Source organism: Tenrec ecaudatus, chromosome 17 (assembly GCF_050624435.1).
Source record: "Tenrec ecaudatus isolate mTenEca1 chromosome 17, mTenEca1.hap1, whole genome shotgun sequence".
NCBI classification, from domain to species: Eukaryota; Metazoa; Chordata; class Mammalia; order Afrosoricida; family Tenrecidae; genus Tenrec; species Tenrec ecaudatus.
The window spans coordinates 20,076,754-20,086,512 of NC_134546.1; the positions used below are offsets into that span (position 1 = coordinate 20,076,754).

A 9,759-nucleotide genomic window follows, 5' to 3' on the forward strand; every position below is an offset into this window, starting at 1 on the left:
GTTTCATCATTGCTACACTGCACACTGGCTGGCTGGTCTTCTCCCTGCGACCCTTCGGTAAGGAGATGTCCAACTGTCTACATATGGGCTTTGGGTCTCCACTCCGCACTGCCCCTCCTTCACCATGATATGACTTTTTGTTCTTTGATGCCTGATACCTGATCCTTTCGACACCTCGTGATCGCACAGGCTGGTGTGCTTCTTCCATCTGGGCTCCGTTGCTGCTGAGCTAGATGGTCGTGTGTTTACCTGTTTTAATTTTTAATAGTGCTTTATTTCTCCTAGGCTTCTTTTCTTTCCATTAAAAATTGCTAATTAGTTTTTCCATTTCTTTGAAAAGTTGCTATGGGATTTGGATTGGAATTGCATTGAATTTGTAGTGTAATTTTGGTAATATTGACGTTTTCACAAAATTTAGTCTGGCTATCCAGGAACATGGTAGATTGCTCCATTCATGTAAGTTCCTTTCGGTTTCTTAAAGGAGTATTTTGTAGTTTTCTTTGTAGAACTATTTTGTTTCTCTGGTAGAATTTACTCCTAAATATTTTATTTTTGTGCAGTTATTGTAAATGGTATTGTTCTTTTGATATGTTTTTTAGTATCATCATCTTTAATATACAAGAGTCCAATGAATTTCTGTAGGTTGAGCTTATAAGCTCCCACAGCGCCAAGTTTTTCAATTAGTTCAAGCAATTGTTTAATCGAATCTTTGTCGTTTTCTATATATAAGATTATGTCATCTACAAATAAAGAGAAATTTATTTCTTCTGTGCCTATGTGCACCGAGTCTCTCTCTCTCTCTCTCTCTCTCTCTCTCTCTCTCTCTCTCTCTCTCTCTCTCTCTCTCTCTCTCCCTCTCTCTCTTTTTTGGTAGAAACTTGTCTTTATTTCCCATCAACCTAATTTCCACGGAAGAACAGTTTAGGACCACTCAGTGGTTGTTCCTACCCACTCAGTGGCCTGAGAGGTGGGGGCTGCGGACCAGTTGCGGCTGAGCGCTCCAGTCTTCAGAGGGGAACTGCTGGGTCGGCAGGAGGGCACCTGAATGCCCTCGGTCTAGTCAGCCACCTCGGGCTGATCGGCAGTGAACTCGGGAGCAGGCACAGTCCATTCGCCCTGAACCTCATCCTTGGTCACAGCCTTTTCAGCAACGGCCTCCTCTTCCTTTTCAATCCCTGGGTCTCTGTAGAAGTAGAGATCAGGCATGACCTCTCACGGGTGTTCCCGAGAGATGGTGCCCCGCATGCACAGAACTTCCCGGGCCAGCATCCACCACATCAGGCCCACTGAGTGAGCGCCCTTGTTGGTCCACGGGATGGCAATGTCCACGTAGCACAGAGGAGAATCCCTGTGACCCAGAGCAATGGTGGGCAAGTTAACGTCAGTGGCCTCTGTGAGGGGCTGGTGGTCAGTGCTGGGGTCAGTCACCACTGGAAGCCATGGCTCCGGGAAGGCTGCCTGCATCTGCTTAGTGAAGGCTCCAGGAGTGAATCGCCGGCAATGGGAGACGCTCCAGTGGCAGCAGCAAACTTCAGCCCAGCGCGGTGGCTAACATTCCTGGAAGATGGACACTGACTTCAGCAGGGTTTTCCATGGCAATGACGGCGCGAGCAGCCAGCAGAAGCTTCTCCCAGGTATCTCTTCAGGTTTGTGATGTAGATGCCATCACTTTTCCTTTTGTAGAGGTACTGTTCTGTTTGGAGGTCAAGGTTGACACCACCTAAAAGGGTTCCTGCAGCGAGGAATATGAGGACATGCTCCTTCATCTGCAGGACGTGAAGGGCTCCGGACATTGTGAACGTTTCCCCTTTAAGCTACGACGGGAACCAAGACAACGCCGTATGGACGCTGCTTGGGTAGCGCGGAAAGGGTCTTTTTACAGTCTTATGACAATAGCTAAAACTTCCAGAGCTGTATTAAATAAAAGTGTTGATAAAGGGCAACCTTGTCTAGTTCCCCTTTGATGAGGAAATTATTTCAATTTCTCTCCATGAAGTGAGATGCAGGCTCACTTTCTGATATGTGCTTACAGCCGAGATCCCTCTGTTATCAGCAATGATGTCCCTTGTCCACATCCTCTTCTGAATCTGTCCGGGACCTCCGACAGCTCCCTGTCAATGTACTGCTGCCGCCATTGTTGGATGACCTTCAGCAAAATCTTATTTGCATGTGCTAGTATCAAGGATTTTCTATGATTGGAGCATTTTGTTGAGTCACTTTCTTTGGAAAGGGGACAAACTGTCTCTTCCAGCCAGTTGGCTTGTACCTGTCTTCCAAGTTTCCTGGCACGGAGGAGTGAGTGCTGCCAGGGCTTCACCGGTGTGCTGAAACATTTCGGTTGGTCTGCCGTCAATCCCTGGAGCCTTGCTTTTGGCTAATGCTGTCAGGGCAGCTACCACTTCTTCCTTCTGAACCACTGGGTCTTGCTCATATACTGGTTCCTGACATGGTGGAGTGTTGACTAGTTCTTGGGACAGTGACTCTGTGTATGCTTTCCATCTTCTTTTGAGGTTTCCTGGATCCTTCAACATTTTGCCCATAGAATCCTTCAATATTGCAACTTGAGGCTTGAATTTCTTCTTGAGTGTTTGCTTTGTTTTATTTTGTTGTTATTGTTTGGGTTGTTTTGATCTTTTTTTCACTTTAAGGTATGCTGAGTTTGTTGTGTCTTTTTGGTTTTCGAACTCTAGGTCTTTGTACATTTCCTTATACTGTTTTATGTCTCCTGGAGCTGTCCTTTGAAATTTTCTTTCTTTATTTTAAAGGCCATTTTATTGGGGGCTCTTGCAACTTTTTTCTCTCTTTTTTTTAGTGAATTAGTGAGAGTGAGTGAGTGAGTGAATTAGTGAGAGAGTTGAGTGAGTGAATTAGTGAGAGTGAGTGAGTGAATTAGTGAGAGAGAATGAGTGGTTAAATTAGTGAGAGAGTGAGTGAGTGTGAGAGAGTGAGTGGGTGAGTGAGAGAGAGAGTGGGTGAGTGAGAGAGTGAGTGAGTGAATTAGTGAGAGAGTGAGTGAGTGACTGTGAGAGTGAGAGAGTGAGTGAGAGAGTGAGTGAGTGAGTGAGAGAGAGTGAGTGAGTGAGTGAGTGAATGAGTGAGTGAGAGTGAGTGGGTGAGTGACAGTGAGTGAGTGGGTAAGTGAGTGAGAGTGAGTGAGAGACTGAGAGAGTGAGTCTCTTGCAACTTTTATAACAATCCATATATCAATTGTATCAAGCATATTTGTACACCATTTTCTAAACATTTACTGTGTATTTGAGGCCTTGGTATCAGCTCCTCCTGTTTCCCTCCTTCCCCCGTCCTCCCACCCTCGTGAACCCTTGATAAATTATAAATTATTATTATTTTCATATCTTACACCGACTGCTGTCTCCCTTCACTCACATTTCTATTGTTCGTCCCCCTCAGGGAAGGCGGGGTGGTGAAAATTTCTGTTCAGCATTATGACTTTATTATTTCTTCCATTGGCCTTAGCTCCTCTATGATTAAGAGCAAGTTTCAGAGTTTCTTCTGACATTCACTTTGATTTTTCTTTCTCTCCTGTCTTTGTAATGACCTTTGGCTTTCTACATGAATGGTGTTCTTGATGCCCTCCCACAGCTCAGCAGGTCTTAGGTCAGTGCGGGCTCAATGTCACAAATCTGTTCTTGAGATGCTCTCAACGTGCAGGTGGGACAGACGCAAGGCGGTGCGTGGGCTCCCTTGGACTGGTTTTCATTTTCTTCAGCTTCAACCTGAACTTCCATCGGAACAATTGTTTCTTCCCAGTCAGCACCTGGCCTGACTCCAGCTGCTGGTATTGAGCCTCTCCAGCGTTCCTTCTCCCAGAGGTAGTCCATTGACTTCTGTGAATTCCACCGGGATAAGTGCACCTGCATCATCACCTCTTGTGTTGAGAGAAGGTATTTGCTATGAACAAGTTGTTGGTCTTGCAAAAATTCTATCATGTGATCTGCAGCTTCGTTTCTATCACCAAGGCTGTATTTTCCAACTATTGTTCTTCCCTCTTTGTTTCCAAACTTTGCATTCCAATGGCCAATAATGATCAATGCAGCTTGGTTGCTTTTTTTTTTTTTTCATGTTTGATCCATTTCCAGCCGAGATGGTTGGTAGAGTTCTTCAATTTCTGCAACCTTAACTTTGGAGGTCGGTGCATACATTTGAATAATAATTGTATTGATTGGATTTCCTTGAATGAAGATAGATATAATCCTATCACAGACAGTGTTGCACTTTAAGATGGACCTTGAAATATCCTTTTGGACAGTGAATGCAACCCCGTTCCCCTTGATTATGTCATTCCTGGGATAGTAAACCATACGATTTTATGATTCAGAATGGCCAATCCCAGTCCATTTTAGCATTAGGACTTTTTAAAGGTTTATGATGGAATCAGAGTGTTTAGTAGATGTGAATAAATCCTTTTGGTTTCAGGTATTAACTCGCTCCCTCAGTTTTAATCAGAGATTGAGAACTGCACAAGGATGATTAACTGAGACTTAGCTTGGCTAGAAGCCCATGGCCACCATGGGAGGCTCTTTAAACTCACCGTGTTGGCTTTCTACCAGAAAATGTCCTCCATCTGGTTCTTTACCAAGACCGAAATGTGAGTAGAGTCTCCATCAAGCATATTGCAGTGCTGATCAGAGCCATGGTACATTACCTTGGTCCGAGCCATTCATTTTCCTCGACCACATGTAGACAGTGAAATGGAAGCTTAATTATGCCTGTAATTGTGCCCGTGAATCAAGGGTCAACTGTGTGAAAAGAAGGAAGGCGTACTGCGTGGCTTACAATCAGGGAAGGCGTGCGTCAGGGTTGTAGCCTCTCACCAGACCCATTCAATCTGTTTGCAGAGCATATAATCAGAGAAGCTGCCTTCTATGAAAAAAAATATCCTGGCATCAGGATTGGAGGGAGACTTACTACCATCATGCAATATGCAGAGGGTCCAGCCTTGCTTGCTGAAAGTGAGAGGACTTGAAGCCCTTGCTGATGAAGATCAGGGATTGCAGCCTTCAGTGTGGATCACAACTCGGTGTGAGGAAGACCCACATCCTCACCACTGAGCAACTCGTTACATCATGATAAATGGAGGAAGATAGAAGTTGTCCAAGATTTTCTGTTTCTTGGATCCACAATCAATGCTTATGGAAGCAGTAGTCGAGAGATCAACAATTCATTACCTTTGGGTAAATCTGCCACACAAAACCTGTTTCGAGTATTGAAAGGCTGGGAGGTACTTTGACGACTAAGGTGTGCCTGACCCAAGCCATGGTATTTTCATGTGAAAGTGGACACCGAATAAGGAAGACCGAAGAAAAGTTGATGCACTTGAAGTGCTGGAGAAGAATATCGAAAATACCATGGACTTCCAAAAGGACAAGCAAGTCTCTCTTGCAACATGTACAACAAGAGTGCTCTTCGAGGCAATGATGGAGATGTTTCAGCTCATGTACTTTAGGCCTGTTGTCCTGGAGAAAGTCATCACACTCGATAAGAAGGGCATCCAGAAAGAGGAAGGGCCTCATGCAACAGTGACACAGTGGGCTCAAGGAAAGGAACAATTGTGAGGATAGAGCAGGATCGGGCAGTGGTTCCTTCTGTTCTACTCTGGGACACTGTGGGTGGGAATCAACTTGATGGCACCTGTGTTGGACAGGGTTCTCTAGTTAATCCTACTTGTGTTTATCGGCCAGGCTGGCACAATAAACTATAGCCGCACCTAACAATCACCCCACACCTCCTGAATTGAGCCTGCACCCTCTAGTGCCCCTCACTGGTCATTATGCCCTGCTCTTCCACTTCCCTCACCTGTCCTGACCTCAGTACTTCAGCCCATCCACCCTCTCCTTCTGTTTGTCTGAATTCCTTGCTTTTTCGGTTTTAAAAACAATCTCTCTTATACACCAAAACACCAGTAGCCTTTGAAAATACAATTTGCTCAAGAATCTGCCAGGCCTTCTCTGCTAGATGGAATTGTGTCCTCCTCCACGCTGTCATTCCTATGAATATAAGTCTACTTGGAAATAGGGTTTTCTTTGTTACACTAATAAAGCCATAAAAGTTTGGGGTGTGGCCTAAGCATAATCATTTCTGAGTAGCCCATGGAGTAGATGAGATACAGGGGCAGTCATAGGAGGGAAGAATGATGTCAAGTGAAGATCCCCAAGGATTGGGGACTGCTGGAAGAGACAGCATCTTCTCCCCAGAGCCAGCAGGGAGAGCTTCAATTCAGTCTTCTGGGTTCTTGCAAGAAAATAGATTTCTGTTCTTGAATGCCACCCACTTGTGATATATCTGCTTCGGCAGCGTGAGGAGATAAGACACCTTCTATCACAGAATTTAAACCCTGGCCTTGGGCAGAATTAATAGCTCTTGTCAGTGACTTCCCCAAGTCCTGCTGAGACAGATACACCTTTCTGAAGAACTCAGACTCTTACAACCCACTGACACAACTGCCATCAAGTTGCTATGCACCAGAATGGACTTGAGAACAGCTTGTCACAACACTTGGAAGCCCCTGGATCAACTGTTGTCTAAGTTATGCCTGAGAAAGCAGGACTCCATTAGTGCCGGGCCTTGCCAGCTCCAGCCATCCGCACTGCAGTGCTCCTCTGGCTTGATACGCTCATACCTGAACCCAGCTGCTGCGCCTCTCCAGCTGCCACGCACTATCACAGGGAACCATCCTGCCTGGCAACGGTTCTCAGGCACATTCCATGCGTCAACCCCAGCCCAGGTTGTCAGCCAGTTGGCTTCCGTGCATGGTAACCCCCACATGCAGCAGAAGGAAAACTCCCCCCTCCTGCGCTGGTAGCAGACTGGCGCATCTATTCCATTCCATTGCGTGGTCAGTGTGGATCCTGGGTGTCTTCCAAACGAAGGGCTCACCTTCCAGAACTGTCTCAAACAATACATTCTTATGATCTTTAGATTCTCACTGGTTACTTTTTAGAAGTAGATGACCTAGCCTTTCTTCCTAGTCTGTCTTAATCTGGGAGCGCCACGGAAAGCTACTCAGCATGGATGACCTCATCCTGTGGATTTTGAAATGGCATTCCAACAGAGTAGAGCAAATTATACACAGATCGTGGCAGCATGGAATTAGCCCTATAACGCTGAGCACGATGTTTTCGTAACATTTAATTAAATGTATATATTAATATATATTGATAACTATGAAAGTAAAGAATAAAAACAAAAATTTTTCCCCTGAAATTAGAAATGCAGGCGTTATAGGGTTCAAATGGTCAAGAATGAAATTAGAAAGCACAAGAGCTCTTTGAGAAGCTAGACTTGCTACTCAAAATGTATCTGGGAGCTTGTTAGAAATGTGGAGTCTCAGGCCTCACTCACTGACTAGGTCAGAATATAGCTTTTTCATATGGTAGTAATTTTAAAATAAATTTATTCCTATTGCTAAAAACATGTACGTACACAGCAAAAACATACCATCTCAATGTGTGCAATTTTTACATGTACAATTCTGTGATCTTGGTTATATGGGGTGGCCAGTCTCACCCTCCTTTTCTGAGCTGTTACTCCTCTTTTTTTTTAAATCAGTTTATTAGGGGCTCATACAACTCTTACCACAATCCATACATACATCCATTGTGTAAAGCACATTTTTACATTCATTGCCCTCATAATTCTCAAAACATTTGCTCTCCACTCAAACCGCTGGCATCAACTCCTCGTTTTTCCCCTCCCTCCCCGCCCCCTCCCTCATGAATCCTTGATAATTTATAAATTATTATTTTGTTATATCTTGCTCTGTCCTACGTCTCCATTCACCCACTTTTCTGTTGTCTGTCCCCCAGGGAGGAGGTCACATGTAGATCCTTGAAATCAGTTCCCCCTTTCCACCCTACCCTCCTTCCACCCTCCCAGTATTGCCAGTCACACCACTGGTCCTGAAGGGATCATCTTCCCTGGATTCCCTGTGTTTCCAGTTCCCATCTGTACCAGTGTACATCCTCTGGTCTAGCCAGACTTGCAAGGTAGGATTCAGATCATGACAGGGATGGGGGAGGGGCAAGTATTTAGGAACTAGAGGAAAGATGTATTTTTCATCGTTGCTACATCACACCCTGACTGGCTCTTCTCCTCCCCAAGTCCCTTCTGTAAGGAGATGTCTAGTGGCCTACAAATGGGCTTTGGGTCTCCACTCCACACTCCCCCCTCATTCACTATGGTAGGATTTTTTTGTTCTGATGATGCCCGCAGGTATCAAACAGAATGTAGCTTTTGAAGGAGATCCTTAGATGATGTATAAGCACCTTAGAGCTTGTGAAAGAGTCCTGAGGGCAGAGTGGAATACAAGCCTGGCTGATAACCACATGGTCAGCACTTTGAACCCAACAGATGCTTTGCTGGAGAAAAATTACCTTTCTGCTACAAAGCCCTCGGGGGATGGAGGTGGTGGTGGCTCTTCGCTGCCTTATAGGATCGCGTTGAGTCTCCATCAGCTCAACAGCAACAGACGGCTTGGGGTTTGGGGCGTTTTCCAATATTGCCGATGAAAGAACCAACTGAATCAGCATCTCTCAGAAAAGAACAGGCACTGTTTTGATTTGCCTGGTTGTTCAGAGCTTCCAAGGCAGTTCCAATGAGAATCCAGGGTCGAGAACCACTGGTGTCCTGAGATCTCTGTTTCAGACCAGAGGAAGCAGAGGCACTGAATGGCGGGTAGCCCTGACTGCGAAGAGTCAGAACAACTGCTCCCAACCCAGGGCTCCGGCATGGCTTAGAGCTCCCTCCACCAGCAGCCAACCGCTCCACCAGTGAGTCTCCTGCCTGAAGATGCAGCGCTCATTGTTCCAGGTGCCAGCAAGGTTCCTGGTTCTGCTGCCTCGGCTCTTGCTTCTCAGCGCCGCTGGTCCTCTCCGGTTTTACAGCCCAGACTCTCGCTGTTTCCTTGGTCTAAACCAGTGGTCCTCAACCTTCCTAATGCTGCGACCCTTTAATACAGTTCCCCCAATCATAAAAATCATTTTAGTTGCTACTTCATCACTGTAATTTTGCTTCTGTTATGAATTGGGTGACCCCTGTGAAAGGGTCATTCGACACCCAAAGGGGGCACAACCCACAGGTTGAGAACTGCTAATCCTTTCTCAGAACAGGGATCCCAGGTCCAAGCAATGTGCTACATTCCTGCATCTTCTTTCTTTCTGGTAAGTAGGTGTCTGGGATTGCTCATCTTAAGCACAATGGGATGACAAAATCGACCAATCCATTTCTTATTTGTATGACTCCACTCCAGGGGGTTCATGCACCTTTTAAAAATTATTGGCAAACCATATGTGTTAACTTAGCTTCTCTGGAGAAGCCAAACAGTGATGGTTGTATATAGAACAAAATATTTTTTATCAAGCAATAGCCTACACAGTTGTAAATAGGTAAGTTCAGTCCAGTTCAAGTCAGGCTTCTCCTGACTCATGGAAGCTGATGAACAGGAAGCAAGATGACAAAGCAGAGACAGCAGGGGGCACAGGCTGGTGGATACAGAGGTCCAAAGTCAGTCAAATGAACCTACCATCGGTTGTCCTCTGATAGCTCCTGGGATCGGCAGGTGACGCGACAGGAGATCAAGGAACCAGAAACAAGAGCCAGCTCTGGCAGAAGCCAAAGGGCCAAAGAGGGTCCTATACTCTTCCGTCTCTCTCTTTACTACAAAATGACTTGTGGCACCAACAGGTGTCATAAGGTTGTGACCCAATTGATAAGTTGAGCTCCACCCCTACCCTGACCCAGGAG

The 9,759-nt window shown here is 45.6% G+C and overlaps 1 pseudogene; it reads right to left on the minus strand.

Moving 5' to 3' along the window:
* Positions 1-916: 916 nt before the first annotated feature.
* LOC142430730 (small ribosomal subunit protein uS2-like) lies at positions 917-1,793 on the minus strand (annotated as a pseudogene).
* Positions 1,794-9,759: the final 7,966 nt, after the last annotated feature.